The sequence below is a fragment of the Mandrillus leucophaeus genome, unplaced genomic scaffold, assembly GCF_000951045.1.
Source record: "Mandrillus leucophaeus isolate KB7577 unplaced genomic scaffold, Mleu.le_1.0 Scaffold329, whole genome shotgun sequence".
In the NCBI taxonomy this organism is placed as follows: domain Eukaryota; kingdom Metazoa; phylum Chordata; class Mammalia; order Primates; family Cercopithecidae; genus Mandrillus; species Mandrillus leucophaeus.
The window spans coordinates 4,182,898-4,201,085 of NW_012103465.1; positions in this window are offsets into that span (position 1 = coordinate 4,182,898).

The following is an 18,188-nucleotide window of genomic DNA, read 5'->3' on the forward strand; positions in this document are numbered from 1 at the left end:
GCCGTCGCTGCCGCAGCGCCTCCTAGTGAGCGGACGGAAACTGCAGAGGGCCAAACTTCTTCTGATTGGCCCGTCCCGCCGCGCCCAGACCCAGCTTCTTTGGCCGTTCTCGGGTGGGCACAGCTGCCGGGCCGACCCAGCAGCGGGTGGTGGATATGCCGTCTCGCGCAGGGCTTTTCCAGCCCTCTGTAGGACGGAGATTGCCAACTGGAAAGACACCTAAAAACCCAAAACGAGAAAAATGAGAGATCGCTTTTGAAAGAACACACAAGGCTCTTACGGTGCACCAGGCAGATGAAAAAAGCAATGGCCTGGCTTTCGTAAGGAAGGAATTATTAGAACATCAGGCTCCAGCAAAGTGGGTTCCTGGCTCTTAAAATTAGAAATAAGACTACGCAGAGGAGGCCCGGCCTATTGCTTTCACATGCGTAATCTAATCAGCTCTTCATAACTCAGCAACTTAATCTGTGCTATTACTGTCTCCATTTAACAGATAAAGAAAAATAATGGCTATTATTTATTGAATACCTGCTATGAGCTAAGCGCTAGGCCAAGTCCTTTAACACATTATCTCATTTAATTATCTTTAACAACACTTAAAAGGAAATATTTTTGTTCCCATCTAATACCTGAGAAACGTAGAGATAACAGATGAAGAATGTAAATCTAATTTCATGGGCTCCCAAAACAGCATTCTATTCCACTACAACATTAGCACTCTGCAAGTGAAGGTTCTGAAAAGCTATTCTTCCCTTGACCACTCCTTGAGGCAGTTAAGCAGCAGAGCCTTGGTTTCAGTACAGATCCTAGTGATTATCTAGTCTTCTTTCCGCTTGCTGGTACCATGAGCCTCTCTGTTCCAAGGTTTTTTGTCCCCAGCTTGGAGTTGCTACATTAGTATGAGCATTAACCTAGAGACCAACTGGGAGAGCACACTGCCGGATTTTGACTTAGCACATATGTCAGATTTCATACAATGCCCTATGGGCCTGCTCCTGCCCACCTCTCAGGCTCCTCTGACACCAGGATTCTTCTTATTTCCAGCTCTGCAGCCACACTGGCCTCTTTCAAAGACTTTCTACACACATCTGTCCTTCTACAATGAGATCTTCTCACATGCCGTTTGAATTACCTGGAGTGTTCTTCCCTCTCCTCATTGTCTTTTTAACTCCTAATTATCCTTTAAATCTCAGATTAAGTATTACTTCCTCAAGCGAGAATCTCATTTAATTTAGCTTGCTTCCCCTATTTGTAGGCTCTCACAGCACCATGTATGCATGTGATTATTTCATATCTCCCTTATTAGACTGTAAGCTCCACAAAGGCAGGAATCAGACCTGGTTTTACTCACCATTTTATTCCTTGCTCTTAACACAAAGCATGACACATAGTATGTAGTCAATAGATATTTCTTGAGTGAATGGAAAAATGAAAATATAACACTTTTGTGGCAGCAGCATAATTTTAGCTCTATAAGATCCCTTTCAGTCTGTAAGCACTATGAGACTAAAGACAGTGTCTATCTTATTTAATCATCACTGTATCCATAGTGCTTAGCTCTGGATAAGAGCCTAGCCCATGGTCATAAATATATATATATATATATATATATATATTTTTTTTTTTTAAAGAACACACACACACATATATACATACACACATACACACACACACACATATCTGACAATATCCCATGGTACCATAATAGGGAAATGCCTGACTGTTGGGGACGGGTAGATCTGAGTTCCTGGATCTGTACCTTTAGTATACATGGCATTATTCAAGTTACAATCTCACAGAGTCCACCTGTATTTTTCTGTGGTAATGCAGATGATACCTGCCTTAAGGGGCTTCAGTGAGGATTAGATAGATAGATAGATAGATAGATAGATAGATAGATAGATAGATAGATAGATGTGTGTGTGTGTCTGAAAGATCCTCACATAAGATTCTCATTAAAAACTATTTTTCAGAGTTTTCCTTCTCATGCAATTCTTTGTAGATTAGATTAAAAGCTGCTTTCCTATCGTGATAATCATAGAGCTCTAGGTGGTGGAAGTTAAGTTACAGTTGAGTTCCTGAAAGGCCATTTTTCTTTAGACTTGTAGAGTCTACGGTATTCACATTTGAATATTTTTAGCTACCAGTTGTTGGATATCCACTTGTGTCAGATACTGATGAAGGTGGAGAAACAGAGAAAAGAACAAATCGATGTTTCTACCTTCAGAGAACTTATATTCTAACAGAGACAATAAACGCGCGCGCGTGTGTGTGTGTGTGGGTGTGTGTGTAAAATGTCAGAGAGTTAAGTGCCATAAAGAAAAATAAAGCAGGGAAATTGAGAGTGACAGAAGCTGCTGTTTTATTAGGGTGATCAGAGATGGTCTCACAGTCTCCCTGAGAAGATGACATGTGAGGTGACCTGAATGAAGTGAGGAACAGGGCCACATATGCCTGCGGAGAGAATGTTCCAGCAGAGGAAAGTGGGCTGGGATGTTCAGAGGCAACACTGAATAAGGCATGCACTAAAGCAGACTGAGCCAGGAGCCCTGGTAGATGTGAGGTGACAGAAGTGGGTAGGAGCCAGTGCAAGGAGGGCCTCCTGGCCCCAGTGAGGACTTTGGGGTGGTTTTGAGCAGTGAAAGGTCATGCTCTAGGTGATGTTTTATAAAACCACTCAGAGTCTCCGTCCCAGGCAGAGCAGCTCAGTGACTCCATCTAGAACACATAGGCTAATAAAAGACTTTGATAATGCCTAGCCTTTGAAGTGTTCAGTTTGATCTACAATTTTATTTGTGTTGAAAGTAGACCACAGTGAATTGGAAAATACGCTCTAGTTCTCACATATCAAACCCCTGATAAGGATGAGGGACAGATAAATGTGAAAGGTTTTGGCTGCCCCATCTGGTGAGCTATTGATCATGGGGTTGAGTCAACTCATCTGGCTTGGCAGGCAATTATACTTTTTCGTGTCTCCCTTTATGACAAAGTAAGAGCCAAACTGACTGACAGACATAGAGATGTCCCATGTCCCTTCCGTCTTGCCATCTTTTTAGTATTTCCTAGTAGTTTGGCCAAGGTAAATGGAAGGACATATAAGTTGTCAGGATTCAGGTGAACTGCCAGTTTCTGTCTTCCCCACAAGTCATTCCATAGCCAATTTGCCACAGAAGAAAACCATAACCTATGCACTTTCTTCCTTGGAAGAGAGGCTACTAGTGCATCTGGTAAAGTTCTCTGAGGCTCAGGCTAGCAGAAGGATGCCTTTTACATGATGTTACAGTGACATTCAAATCAGGTGAGGTACCAAGCCAAGAGGTGAGAAGTGAGCCAAAAGCAGTTGTCAAAAGCTGACAGGCAGAGCAAGTCAAAAGATTACAAAACCAAGTGCAAGGATTCCAAATGTGGAAGAGTTTATGGGTAAATGTAGCCAGGTGCTGTTGTGGACAGCTTGGTTTTCTGTGTTCACTGAGGTGGTATAAGAGTGAACCAGCTTTGTTTAAAGGTTCAGGGTACACCATTAGTTTTTTAGGGTTTTTGTTTGTTTGTTTGTTTAGATCCCTTAAGGCTAAAGCTTGGGCCTCAGGGTACTGTTGGACAATTGATTTTTCCAATTTTGAAGCGCTGAAATGGAACATTCAGGAACTGGTGACAATGGTCAGCTCCAGGGATCACCTCCAGCAAGCCAGGAAACCTGGGAGCTGGCAGTGCTGGCAAGAAAGGGTATTCCAAAAGGCACATGGGCCTGATCTGTAAATCTTCAGAGCTTTTCTACCCCCATGAGCTTAACCAGCCTTGGAGCCTAGGGAGAGGGTAACTGCATGCTACTTTTAACACCCCCTCAAATTCTGGGCTGGTCCCCTTTGTTCGCTAGGTCCCTGTAGCTAGGTGGGCACAGAGAAGTTAGAGAACAAGTCTGGTTGCACTGCTAGCTGAAGCCACTATGTCAGGTTACCTTTTTTCCATGGCTTAGTAGAAAAGAGATTCTCCGATTTTGGAATAATCTATATTCATCTTAAAAGCCTTTCAGAAACAAATGGGGTTGAGATAATTGGTTATTTTCTGTTTTTTTAGAGACAGGGTCTAACTATGTTGCCTAGGCTGGACTTGAGCTCCTGACCTCAAGTAATTCTCCTGCCTTAGCCTCCCAAGTAGCTGGTGCTATAGGTGTGCCACTGCACCTGGCCAATTGGTTCTTTTGGGGAAAAAAATCAAATTAGAATCTCATACCATATTACACACCCACCCACATACATACACAATGTTCAAGTAGAATTCAGAATCAAATATCAACAACTTTTTAACTAGTACAAAAATAAGATGAATGTAATTAAATATTTATAATAATTAAGATGCAAAAGTACAAGGACTCTTTAATCAAAAGACAAATGGAAGATACCATAAAGGGAAAAATCACATATTGGCTACACAAAATTGAAAACTTCTATACATCAAAAACAGTCACCAAAAAGATGAAAAGTCAAATGACAAATGGAGGACATAATTTTCAAAAAAATTTTTTAAAAAAGGGGATAATATATGTTATATACATTATTCTCTCTCACTCTCTCTTCGTGTGTGTGTATACACTATATATATAGGCGTGTGTGTGTATATGCATGTGTGCACAAAAATCAGTAAGAAAAATATCAATGCCTCAATAGAAAAATACGTAAACCATTCACTTTAGGAATGCATGTGAAATGTGTACCATTTTTATCACATTGAAAAAGCGTTTTTTCACTGGGCGCAGTAGCTCAGCCTGTAATCCCAGCACTTTGGGAGGCTGAGACAGGCAGATAACTTGAGGCCAGGAATTCGAGAGCAGCCTGGGAAACATGGTAAAACCCCATCTCTACTAAAAATATTAGCTGAGCATGGTGGCATACACCCGTACTCGGGAGGCTGAGGTGGGAGGCAAGAAAGGGCATTCCAAAAGGCGCATAGGCCAGGACTTGCAGTGAGCCAAGGTCATGCACTGCCCTCCAGCCTGGATTACAGAACGATCTCAAAAAAAAAGAAAAAAAGCTACTTTTTTAAAATTATAATATGCACTGCTGGCAAACATTTAATTTCTAGGCATTTTTATGTGATGCTGGAGGAATACATTTTGAGAAGACCTTTCTGGAAAGCAATTGTGTAAGATGTACCAGGAGCCTTAAAAGAATTCACAGGTAGGGTGCAGTGACTCATGCCTACAACTCCAGCACTTTGGGAGGTCGAGGTGGGTGAATCGCTTGAGTCCAGGTGTTTGAGACCAGCCTGGGCAACACAGCAAGACCCCATCTCTACAAAAAATACCAAAAAAAATTAGCTGGGTGTGGTGGTGCACATCTATACTCCCATCTACTAGGGAGACTGAGGTGAGAGGATCGCTTGAGTCCAGGAGGTCAAGGCTGCCATAGCACCACTGCACTCCAGCCTGGGCGACGGGGCAAGAGCCTGTCTCAAGAAAAAAAAAGAAGAATTCATGGTTTTTGACGTAGTAATTTCACATGTAGGCATCTATCAAAGGTGTGATTTCAAAAAATGCAAAAGGATGCTCATCTATAAAAATCAAATATATGGAAATGACTTAACCATATAAAAATAAAAGTTAAATAAATTATAGTACATTCAGAGTTCGGAACATCATATAGTATTAAACACAACATTACAAAAGTCTCTTTAATAACATGGGGGAAATGCTCACATTATAAATACTAAGAGAAATAAAAAAAAAATAAAGATACAAAATGGAAATAGATAAGAATATACTAGTGAATCGCAAATAAATGAAAGGAAAGAACACTGAAGCAATAACAGTGGTTTTCTCTGGGTGATTTTCCCCCTCTATTCATTTCTCTGTTTTCCACCATCTCTGCCATGAGTTCAGTGTTCCCTTTAAGAGCCATGAGTCTGGTGTCAGTCTCCAGCAACCTTGTGCCGAGGAAGGCACTTGTCTGTAGATCACCATCATTTTAAGCCTTAGGAAGGCAGTTTATAAATTGATTCCAACATGGATGTGATCCAGGAGGGGAATGCAATGTCAAAAAGCTGATCTCCAGCCTGTGTTCCTCAAGCACATTCCTAGACTAAAAAGTTTAGGGTCAAGATTCAGTAATTAATCAATTGCTGAACCAATTTAAAAAAAACTTGAGAGAATTTTCACTTAATCATTGTTCTTTAAATTCAGCCTGTGACCTGGGAGAAGAACTGGTGCATATACTTTTTAATGGCTTTGGACTTTGAATTTACTTTTCCCTCCTTCATAGCACATTCCTCATACCATAGGAGAAGAACCCATGAACCCGGAAGTCTCTAGGGATTTATTTGAGGGTCACACACCCAGGGCTCCGCTTGACTTTCTTCACCGGGCTGCACGGGCAGGTGAGTTAGGACACAGGAGGTGACTCAGCAGTTTGGGAACGAGAGTCACTGACTCATGTGAATTTGCTCCATGCTGAAACTCGATTGCTTTAGTGTACTAAAACATTAATGAGAGTTTACATTGCCAGAGCTCACCACATCTAGGTGTGCGCACCTGGAGACCCCCAGCTCTTCCTGAACCCCCCCTCTAAGTAGCTATCTCCTCCTGCAGACCCCAGAAGCCCTCTTGCAGGCTGTGTCCTGGAACGGTTTCACTTGGCCTTCGGGCTGCATGACCTTCTTCAGGTCTTTACTGGCCTGAAATAGCCTCTGCAGCTGCTGCTTTCCAGGATGCCCAAAGGAGAAAAGAGACAACAATGGATCTTGTAGGAAAATGGCAAATAACTCTCAAAGTGTGGTCTGAGGACCATGTAATATGAGAATCATGTGGGGACTTGCTAAAAAAAATCATCTTCCTGTGTCCTACCCACCTACTTGGTACATTAGCAATCCATAGCAGAAAATCTAGGCCGGGTGCAGTGGTTCACCCCTGTAATCTCAGCACTTTGGGAGGCCAAGGTGGGCGGATCACTTGAGGTCAGGAGTTTATGACCAGCCTGGCCAGCATAGTGAAACCCCGTCTCTACTAAAAATACAAAAATTAGCCAGGCATGGTGGCACATGCCTGTAATTCCAGCTACTCAAGAGGCTGAGGCAGGAGAATCACTCGAACCTGGGAGGCAGAGGTTGCAGCGAGCTGTGATCGTGCCACTGCATTCCAGCCTGGGTGACAGAGTGAGACTTTGTCAAAAAAAGAAAGAAAGAGAGAGAGAGGAGAGAGAAAGGAAGGAAGGGAGGGAGGAAGGGAAGGAGGAAGAGTTTACTGCATCCAACTCTTTAGAGGTAGGATCCTGTAATCTGTGATTCCTACATAAGCTAAAATGGTAAACTATGCCATAGCCAAGGGTTCACATGTCCAAGAGGGATGTAGGCCAACTGTGATAATCCTGGGCCAGATCACCCCTTCTGCAGCTTTATGAATGTCAGATCTGCATTGCCATCTTCTCCCTCCCTGCCCATGCCCACTGCCCCTCCCCGGCCCCCAGGACCAGAAGGACTGTGTAGCACCTTGCCACACCATACTGGAAAACAGGGATGCAAGAGGCTGTACGATGCCGCAGTTCAGAGCATGGGTGTTGCGCTGAAAGCACTCCAGTATTTACTTCTCTACCTCTAACCTGCGGTGTATCCTCCAATCAATGACTTAATTTTGTTATGCCTGTTTCTTCACCTGAGAAGTGGGGTTAATAAGGTTGTCGTGAGGCCCTAGATCAGGAGACCTGTGTCAGCTGTTGCTATTATTCTGTGATTGGAACCTTCATTTGCATGGCATTAAAACCTTCATTTGCGTGGCATTATAGAGGCCACTCCTCTGCTCTGTAGCTGGCTAGGTGGATGAAAGGCAATAGAAAATGCTTGGCCAAGTTCTTTCATAGCAACCTAATTTAAAGTCGATGAAAGGCAACTTGTGACATGAGCCTGAGGCGAACTTGATTTATATTTTACTTAAAGGGCAACTTTTTAATTGTTAAGTGTTACTGTTCTGCTCTCCCTACCCCTAGGAATGTAACATTCATACCCTTGCAGGTATGTACCTCTTTATTAGTTCCTTCTTGGTGAAAGGTGGTGTAAAAAAACCTGTTATCCTTTCTCATCTCAAGTCTTTAGTTCCCCTTGGTACATTAGTCATCCATAAGCAGAAAGCCAGAAGTACCAAGAATAGGTTATTCTAAAAAATTATAAAAACTTGTTCGCAATATGATTCAGCTATAAAAAGGAATGAAGTATTGATACATACTACAATGAGATGAGCCTTGAAAACATTGTGCTAAGTGGAAGACACCAGACACAACAGGTCACATATTATCTGATTCCACTCATTTAAAATATCCAGAATAGGTAACTCCATAGAGGCAGAACACAGGTTGGTGGTTACCATGGACAAGGCAGACAGGAGAATGGAATCAACTGCTTAAAAGGTATGGGGTTTCCTTTCGGGGTGAAGAAAATGTTTTGGGGCCAGGTGTGGTGGCTCACGCCTGTAATCCCAACACTTTGGGAGGCTGAGGCCGGTGGGTCACTTGAGGTCAGGAGTTGGAGACCAGCCTGGCCAACACAGTGAAATCCGTCTCCACTAAAACACACAAAAAATTAGCTGGGCATCGTGGCACGTGCTTGTAATCCCAGCTACTCAGGAGGCTGATGCACAAGAATCACTTGAATCCAGGAAGCAGAGGCTGCAGTGAGCCAAGATTGTGCCACTATATATCCAAAATTAGTTCCTTCAGGTGGGTTCTTGGTCTCACTGACTTCAAGAATGAAGCCCTGGACCCTCGTGGTGAGTGTTATAGTTCTTAAAGATGGTGTGTCCGGAGTTTCTTCTTTGTGGTGGGTTTGTGGTCTCGCTTGACTTCAGGAGTGAAGCCACAGACCTTCGCAGTGAGTGCTACAGCTCTTAAGGGTGGTGCATCTGGAGTTGTGTGTTCTTCCCGGTGGGTTCCTGGTCTCACTGACTTCAGGAGTGAAGCCGCAAACGCAGACCTTCACAGTGAGCGTTACAGCTTATAAAGGTAGTGCAGACCCCTCATAAACGTAGTGCAGACCCAAAAAGTGAGCAGCAGCAAGATGCATTGTGAAAAGCGAAAGAACAAGGCTTTCCAAGTGCGGAAGCTGACCCAAGCAGGTTGCAGCTGCTGGCTCGGGAGGCCAGCTTTTAATCCCTTACTTGGCCCTGCCCACGTCCTGCTGATTGATCCATTTTACAGAACGCTGATTGGTCCATTTTACAGAGTACTGATTGGTCCGTTTTTACAGAGTACTGATTGGTGCGTTTACAAACCTTCAGCTAGACAGAGTGCTGATTGGTGTGTTTACAATTCTTCAACTAGGCAGAAAAGTTCTCCAACTCCCCACCAGACCCAGAAGCCCAGCCGGCTTCACCTCTCAACTGCGGTCCAGCCTGGGTGACAGACAGAATGAGACTCTGTCTCAAAAAAAAAAAGAAAAGAAAAGAGAAAAAAGAAAATGTTTTGGAACTAGATAGCTGTGGTTTGCACAACATTGTAAAGTACTAAGTGCCACTAAGTTGTTCACTTTTAAAACAAGTTTATATTATGTAAATTTCACCTCAATCAGAAACAAACATTAATTGTATATTATTCGCAGCTGACTGTAGCAAGTAGCCTATAAAAAGAAGTCTTAATTCCAGAGACAAATGCCTTTCCAAGTTCACTTTTAGTAAGCCATTTGCTACTCTGTTGCTGTTATAAATTGTGATGACAATAATAAGTGCCTTGGATTTCAGTAGTCTCTTACTTCCAAGCAATTCAAAGTACTAAATCAGGATTTCTGATCTCCATTTTTTAAAGAAAATCAATAAACAGATCTGTAGCAGAGATGCTGATTCTTTAGAAAAGGCTAAGGAAATTGCTTAATTCATAGCCTAAAGTTTTAAAAGCCGTTTCCCTCTCAGATTCCTTCATGATTCTAATAGCCAGAGATAAGGCTAATCTTTAAGAAGCTTCACAAAGTTGGGAGCCCAAATTAAGAGATTCAGATACAAAAAGCCAAGTGACAAATCAACTTGTTATTCAAAAGTGCTATTATGTCAGCAAGGTAATTGGGACTCATTTAGGGAACAGAACAGAGTATTTACAAACCATTTCCTGACATGGGCAGATAAGGAGATAGAATAAAACAAGTCAGGTTAGGGTTAGAAGGAGTGGTAAGGACTGGCGTGAACTATAACCCTGGCTCCACCTAAATCAGTAACAGTAACCATAGCTCTGCGGAATTTGGGCTCAGCACAGCCAAATCTGCTATTTTTTCAAGAAATGACAGAAACTCAGATATTTATGTGAAACCTTCTGCTCTGTTAATGTTGGAAACAAATTTAAAAAGAGAAGACCATTTTGTGTGCCAACGAAAACAGTTGTGTAAACTGGATTCCACCCACCGGCTGCCAGTTTGAAACCTCTGAGCCCTCACCTTTAAGCCCTCAAGGACATACCTGCTTAAAGATAAAATATTTCCCTGAGCAGGGATCAGGTTATTCGTGGGATTCTTATCTCCTGATTTGGGGGAAAGTTTACAGTGCTAGAATATATCAGATGTAGCTAGCTAGCCAAGTATCTTTCTTCTCTCCTTCTTAGTTGAGAGGTCAGTCTTGTCAAATGTCCCCCTCCCCGCTTGTAGCCACAACTCTGTTTATTTTGCAGGAACAGTGAATAAGTAGCAGAATGCTTTCTTAAGTTTTCGCTGATGCAGAACTGAAGATCTCTGCTACAACAAATGTTCTGAAACGGATTCTTCTCTCTCATCCCCATCCCCTACCAAGGACAGTGTTGAACACATTGGGGTTGTAAAACTCAAAGTCAGAGTTACAGCCCTCCTAGATTTTAGACCAACCCTGGGGATATGCAGCTGTATTTACTCTTCTTGTGTGTCCTGGTGGGAGGAAGGATGGGAAGAGCAGTGCATCCTGAAACCGTGGCTATGGAAAATAACCAGCACTCCTCTACCCGCTGGCCAATACTGGCACAGACTTAATTTGAGGGGTAATCTGTGAAGTATGATGGGATTTCCGGGAGAAGAATCTCAGTCAGACCTACAATCAAACATACATTTCCTTACCAGTGGTAAGGAAAAAAATCTTTCCTCTTAAAATTAGACACCCCGTCCTGGAAAACACTAACTTCCTACATCCTGATACTTCCTTCCTGCAGCCTTCCAGCTCTTTCTGCCCAGACTCAGATATAAGTGGCCAAGTAGCCACAAGCTGCCTAGCAGAGGAGTATTTTTTTTTTTTTTTTTTTTTTTTTTTTGAGACGGAGTCTCGCTCTGTCGCCCAGGCTGGAGTGCAGTGGCCAGATCTCAGCTCACTGCAAGCTCCGCCTCCTGGGTCCACGCCATTCTCCTGCCTCAGCCTCCTGAGTAGCTGGGACTACAGGCGCCGGCCACCATGCCCAGCTAGTTTTTTGTATTTTTTAGTAGAGATGGGGTTTCACCGTGTTAGCCAGGATGGTCTTGATCTCCTGACCTCGCGATCCGCCCGTCTCGGCCTCCCAAAGTGCTGAGATTACAGGCTTGAGCCACCATGCCCGGCCTTTTTTTTTTTTTTTAAGACAGAGTCTTGCTCTGTCACCCCAGACTGGAGTGCAGTGATGCGATTTCAGTTCACTGCAACCTCTGTCTCCCTGGTTCAAGTGATTCTTGTGCCTTAGCCTCCCGAGTAGCTCTGATTATAGGCATCTACCACCATGCCTGGCTAATTTTTGTATTTTTAGGAGAGATGGTGTTTTGCCATGTTTCCAGGCTGGTCTCAAACCCCTGGGCTCAAGTGATCTGTCCTGCTTGGCCTCCCAAAGGGCTGGGATTACAGGCGTGAGCCACCACGCCTGGCCCTAGCAGAGACGATGACAGTCAATCTTCGTGAGAGCTAAAGAGAAACTTCTGCTGTCACCTTTGCAGAGACCTGTCAAAGAGCCACTTGGTCAGAAGAGCAGGAACTCCTCTGGAAGACGCCTGGGCATACTTCCTGCACCCCTCCTCATCCCCTTTTTGTTTATGTATGGGTGGATTTTTCAACTTTATCAGCCTTGCAGGAAACCATAAATATATTTCCAGTTGACAGTCATGTTTTCTGGTTGTGAACCTCAGGTCTTCCAAAGTCACCATCTGCTACAGAAACAAAAGTCAACAAATATCACATTCTTCCCAACTGGTCTACCATAAATTATGGCTGCTTTGAGCATGTCAGCCTTGTGGTTTTCTTCAGAGGGCAGGATGTGTCCTGGCCCCACTGGTGGTTTAGCTTGGTTTCCTGCCAAGGCGGACAGGGGAAAATGTCCCCCTACCCCCGCCGGCTCTTCCGGGGCAGTGTAGGGCCTTTGAAACTTAAACTTGCATTTGCCGAGCCTAAAACTTGAATCATCGTGTTTTATTTGTTTTTGTTTGCATCAGGAAACTTTCAGTGTTTTTTTGTTGTGGTGGTGGTGGTAGTGGTGGTTTAATTTTTTTATAAATCATTGTTTCTTCTTAAACTTTTAATGCCCCTGAACTGTGACTCTGAAAGGACTTGACAAATTACCTGTGCTCTTTTTTTTTTTTTTCCCCCAAGACGGAGTCTCGCACTGTTACCTAGGCTGGAGTGCAGTGGTCGGATCTTGGCTCACTGCAAGCTCCGCCTCCCGGGTTTACGCCATTCTCCTGCCTCAGCCTCCCGAGTAGTTGGGACTACAGGTGCCTGCCACCACTCCCGGCTAGTTTTTTTTTGTATTTTTTAGTAGAGACAGGGTTTCACCGTGTTAGCCAGGATGGTCTTGATCTCCTGACCTTGTGATCCGCCCGTCTCGGCCTCCCAAAGTGCTGGGATTACAGGCTTGAGCCACCGCGCCCGGCCTACCTGTGCTCTTAAAAGGAAGTTTCTTGTCAGGTGTTTTTGCTTGTGCATATAATCCCAGCTACTTGGGAGGCCAAGGCAGGAGGACCACTTGAAACCAGGAGTTCAAGACCAGCCTGGGCAACATAGAAAGACCCCATTTCAAAATAATAATAATATTAAAAGTAACTTTCTTAAAGTTTGAGGCAGTGGGGAGGAGGATGAAGAGCGAGAGAGAGTAACTTATTCAAGTTATCTTCTCTCTTTCTCTCACAAAACTAACTCCTGATTGATTGATTGATCGATTGATTATCAGGAGTTCTTCCAGCCTGTGGATTAATTGCACTCCACCTCATCACTCCCTTTCATTTGTTGCCAGTGTCTTTTGTTATTTCTGCCACAGATTCTCTAGTGAAGAAAAGTAAACACTCAAATTTGTTCTCCTTGATTACACCAAGGAGAGGTTGTAGGGTGCCCTCTTAGAGCAGACAGTGGAGTCAGCTGTTGCCTCAGGAGAGCACGCCTTGCTGAGGGCTCTTTGGGTATTTTTGTGAGGAGACTGAGGAGAACTGAATAGGCCTGAGGAGTACTTTGGAGGCCACAGAACCATGGACAGGTGTAAGGGGAAGTTCCAGGAGGGAGGAAATTAGTGTAACTGTTGTTCAGGCCTCAGAGTGTTTGGATCTGGGAGAAGGGCAAAGAAGCTGCTTTGGAGTGTCAGACAGGCTCTGATGGGCAAATGTGGATGGTCAGTGCTTCTTGAACTTGTTTGTGCTTAGGTACCACCTGGGGATCTGGGTCTGGAGGGATGGGGTGGGGTGAATTCTGCTCCCCTAACATACTCCCTGCTCATGCTTGTGCTGTGCTTTACCTCACTAGGTAACCACACTTTGTGAAGCAAGATGGTAGAATATTCTGGGAGCTAGGGACAGCTTAAAGGTGAGGCCAGGGGCAGGGCCAGGGACGGCAAGCAAAAGCAGCTTGCATCCATATCACCATTAAGGCAACAGATGGACAGTCTTACTGGAAGACTGCCAAAAGTACAGCAAGACCCCTCTCCCGCCACTCACCCAGTGGCCCACAGATCTGCACTCAAATCCTGGCTCTGCTACTAATTTGCTATGTGACCTTAAGGAAGTCATTTCATTCCTCTAAGCCTCAGTTTCCTCATCTGTAAAAACAGAGATATTAAAACCTCCCTTGGCCATTTCACAGGGTTACCCTGAAAATTAAATGAAATAAGTATGGGGAAACTGTTTGTAGCTGCCAAAGTACTTTGCAATGGAACCTGTGATTATGTCAGATAGATTCCTCTTGGGAACCTTGCATGGTTTCACTCATGTATATGTGATTATCACATCTAACTACATTTCCCAAAGGATTGGGCAAGCACTTACTCCCGTGGGTGTGAAGGGGAAGAGTTCACATTTATTTCACCATGCTTCAAAGCCTTTGCAACTGGTCCATAGCTCAGGTACTTTGCTATCCCTTTGGTTCAACATTAATCACTTGTTTTATGGGGTGGTTATTCCTCTCTGATAGGATGGAGGACTTGTTTGTGTTTATGGACATTTCCCTGTTCTATTTGAGTTATATCACATTCCACCTTGACCTGGGCAGAATAGTTGATTTTCCCGTTCAGCATGGAACTGGAGGCCCTTTAATTAGGAAATTCTGAATGGGTATGCTGCAGAGATGCATGGCAAACAGAGACTGTTTCCTTCAAGTTTCCCACAGCGGTACAACGGCCTCCCGCCACCAGATTCAGTATATTCTCTCCTGTATCCTCTCAGCACCAATGCTCAGCAGCCCATAGGCAGCCCTCAGCTACAAAGAATGCCCAGGGGATGGAGGGAAGAGATGCTGGTAAATTGAATTTGCTGTTTAACTCATTGTTAGATCTAGAAAATATGGGCTTTGTTTTTTTCAATTCTTATAATTACTCAATGTTTTTTGAAGATTAGAATTTTGCATCTATGTTATCAACTCAAATATCATCACTGATTGTGATGCTCGATGCGAATGACTACAAACAGGCCCAGCTTCATTCTGTTGCCCAGGCTGTAGTGGAGTCTGCTCCTTTGCCTCCTAGGCCCAAACGATCCTCCTGACTCAGCCCCCCAAGTAGCCAGGACCACAGGGGCATGTCACCATACCCAGCTAATTTTTGTTTTTTTTTTTTTTTTTTTTGAGACGGAGTCTTGCTCTGTCACCCAGGCTGGAGTGCAGTGGCTGGATCTCAGCTGACTGCAAGCTCCGCCTCCTGGGTTCATGCCATTCTCCTGCCTCAGCCTCCCGAGTAGCTGGGACTACAGGCACCCGCCACCACGCCCGGCTAGTTTTTTTGTATTTTTTTAGTAGAGACAGGGTTTCACCGTGTTAGCCAGGATGGTCTCGATCTCCTGACCTCGTGATCCGCCCGTCTCGGCCTCCCAAAGTGCTGGGATTACAGGCTTGAGCCACCACGCCCGGCCCTAATTTTTGTATTTTTAGTAGAGAAGGGGTTTCACTGTGTTGCCCAGGCTGGTCTTGAACTCCTGAGCTCAAGTGATCACCCGCCTTAGCCTCCCAAAGTGCTGGGATTACAGGCATTAGCTACTGCATCCGACCCCCAGATGGCTTTTTCACTAAAACCTCAATTTTGTTCCTTCTCTTAGGAATAACATGTATTGAGTGTGTGCCATGTACCAGGCAGGCACTATTTACCTTATTTATTCCTCAACAAAACAAAACAAAATCGGCCGGGCGCAGTAGCTCATGCCTGTAATCCCAGCACTTTGGGAGGCCGAGGGGGTCGGATCACGAGATCAGGAGTTTGAGACCATCCTGGCTAACATGGTGAAACCCCGTCTCTATTAAAAATACAAAAAAGTAGCCAGGTGTGGTGGCAGGTGCCTGTAGTCCCAGCTACTTGGGAGGCTGAGGCCGCAGAATGGTGTGAACCCGGGAGGCGGAGCTTGCAGTGAGTCAAGATGGCACCACTGCACTCCAGCCGGGGAAACAGAGCGAGACTCCATCTCAAAAAAAAAAAAAAAAAAGCAAAAAAAGCAAAACAAAACAAACCCCATAAGATGGGTTTATTATTATCCTGGTTTTATCAATGAAAAACTGAGGCTCAGAGAAAGGATATCATTTGCTGAAGGTCACACAGACAATAAATGCTGAGGTGGGGTCTGAAGATGAGTCTGTGTGGGAGGCAGAAAAACAGCCCCCCAAGATGTCCACATCCTAATCCATAGGACCTGCAAATGTATTCCTTTACTTGGCAAAAGGGACTTTCAAATGTGATTAATTTAAAAACCTTGAGATGGGGAGATTATCCCAGATTATCTGGGTGGGCCCAATGTAAACACATGGATGTTTATGAAGGAAAGCGGGAAGTAGGAGAGGAAGAAAAGGAGACAAGATAATGGAAGAGGAGGTCGGAGTGGCCACGAGATGCAGACAGCCTCCTGCAGCTGGAAAAAGCAGGGACGTGGATTTGCCCCTAGAACCCTCAGAACAAACACAGCTCTGCTGAGCCATTTTAGACTTCTGAACTCCAGAACTCAGATAATACATTTGTATTGTTTTAGGTCCCTAAGTTTGCAACGATTTCTTAGAGCAGCCATAGGAAGCTAATACACATCTGGATACAAGGAGTGGCAGAAAGAAAACAAGTCTCCGTGATTTTGTCAATAATTCATTTATAGGTCATTGCTAGCCATTTGTGGTTCTCTACAAGGATTTAGGGAACTAATTATTTTTTTTAATGTTCAGAGCTTAAATGCTTACCACTGAGTTAAATGACCTGTCTCTACCTCCACCCTGAAAAATGCCTTTGTTTGAAGGTAGTTTGTAGCTAGAATTTGGGTTTCATAGGGACTGCAACATAAAGAGTGCAAAGTTTATTTCTGCTGGAAATTATGAGTGAGGCTAGTTGAATATCACCTTTCTAAAAGAGTGAGTGGGTGAGGACTGGTTCACAGGGGTGTTGGTTTGAGTGCAGGTGGGTACTTGAAAGAGGAGGGACGTATGTGACTTACTATGGTTAGATGAGGGTTCTGACCTAGCTGAGGAAACCAAGTGGAGAAGCCACTTGGTGCTTTAGTTTCAGTTAGTTTGATTTTTTCACTATTTTTTTTATTTTTTATTTTTTTAGATGGAGCCTCGCTCTGTCGCCAGGCTGGAGTGCAGTGGCACTATCTTGGCTCACTGCTATCTCTGCCTCCTGGGTTCAAGAGAGTCTCCTGTCTGGGCCTCCCGAGTAGCTGGGACTACAGGCATGTGTCACCACGCCCAGCTAATTTTTGTATTTTTAGTAGAGACAGGGTTTCACCATGTTGGCCAGGAGGGTCTCAATCCCTTGACCTCATGATCTTCCCAACTTGGCCTCCCAAAGTGCTGGGATTACAGGCGTTAGCCACTGCGCCTAGCCCAGTTAGTTTGATTTTTACAGCCTGTGGGGGAGAGAAGGGATCTTAGAGATACTAATCTTAACACCCTCATTTTACAGATGAGCAACCTGGTCCCGGGGAGAACTGACTTAGCCAAAGCAGACAGGAGGTCCTGGCCAGGACTAGAGCCCGAACCCAGTCCCAGCTCCTTGCCATGCCCACTTCCATCATCTCTCTTCCCACACCACTTGGTGTGGTTCTATGTACATTAATTGGACATTTCTCATAAACAAGGTCACAGTTTAGTCGCTGTTCAGAAGGTGGTATTTGTAGACTCAGATCACCAAGTGATATCCACACTTCAATAAGTTGTTCTATGATTCTTGGTTAATAAAACCCATGCTGTTACAACAAGTTTATTTCTGAGCCACATGTGTTATTAAAATAAAATATTCTGTTTTAGCACATTTTGGGCATGTTTGGTTCTTATAGAAGAGCCTGTGCTAGCAGTGGTAAGTTTAGCTACCTGCCAGTTGGATCACATATAAATCTACCCAAATCTTGACACAAGACAGTAAAATCTAGGCCAAAGGGCACTCTTCCACTCATGTCCCAAACTCACACATACATGACTGCTCTTAGCAAGCAGACTTGAAATTAATGAACACAGAATAATATCCGTGGTGGGATTGTGGATTTCAATCCTGGCCCTGCCGTGTAGGCACCACAGGTTATTTCTTACCAATGAGGAAATAAACCCAGAGGGTTTAAGGAATAGGCCCAAAAGGTCACACAGCCTGCTGTTGTCAGAGCAGGCCAGGGCCCAGGTCTCTCCCCTTTACACTCTGTGGACTAGTGTGACTCTGTGGATCATCAGCATCAGAATAACCCCGAGTGCTTGTTAGAAATAGAGAATTCCAGGCTGGGCGTGGTGGCTCACACCTGTAATCCCAGCACTTTGGGAGGCTGAGGCGGGTGGATCACGAGGTCAGGAGATCGAGACCATCCTGGCTAACACGGTGAAA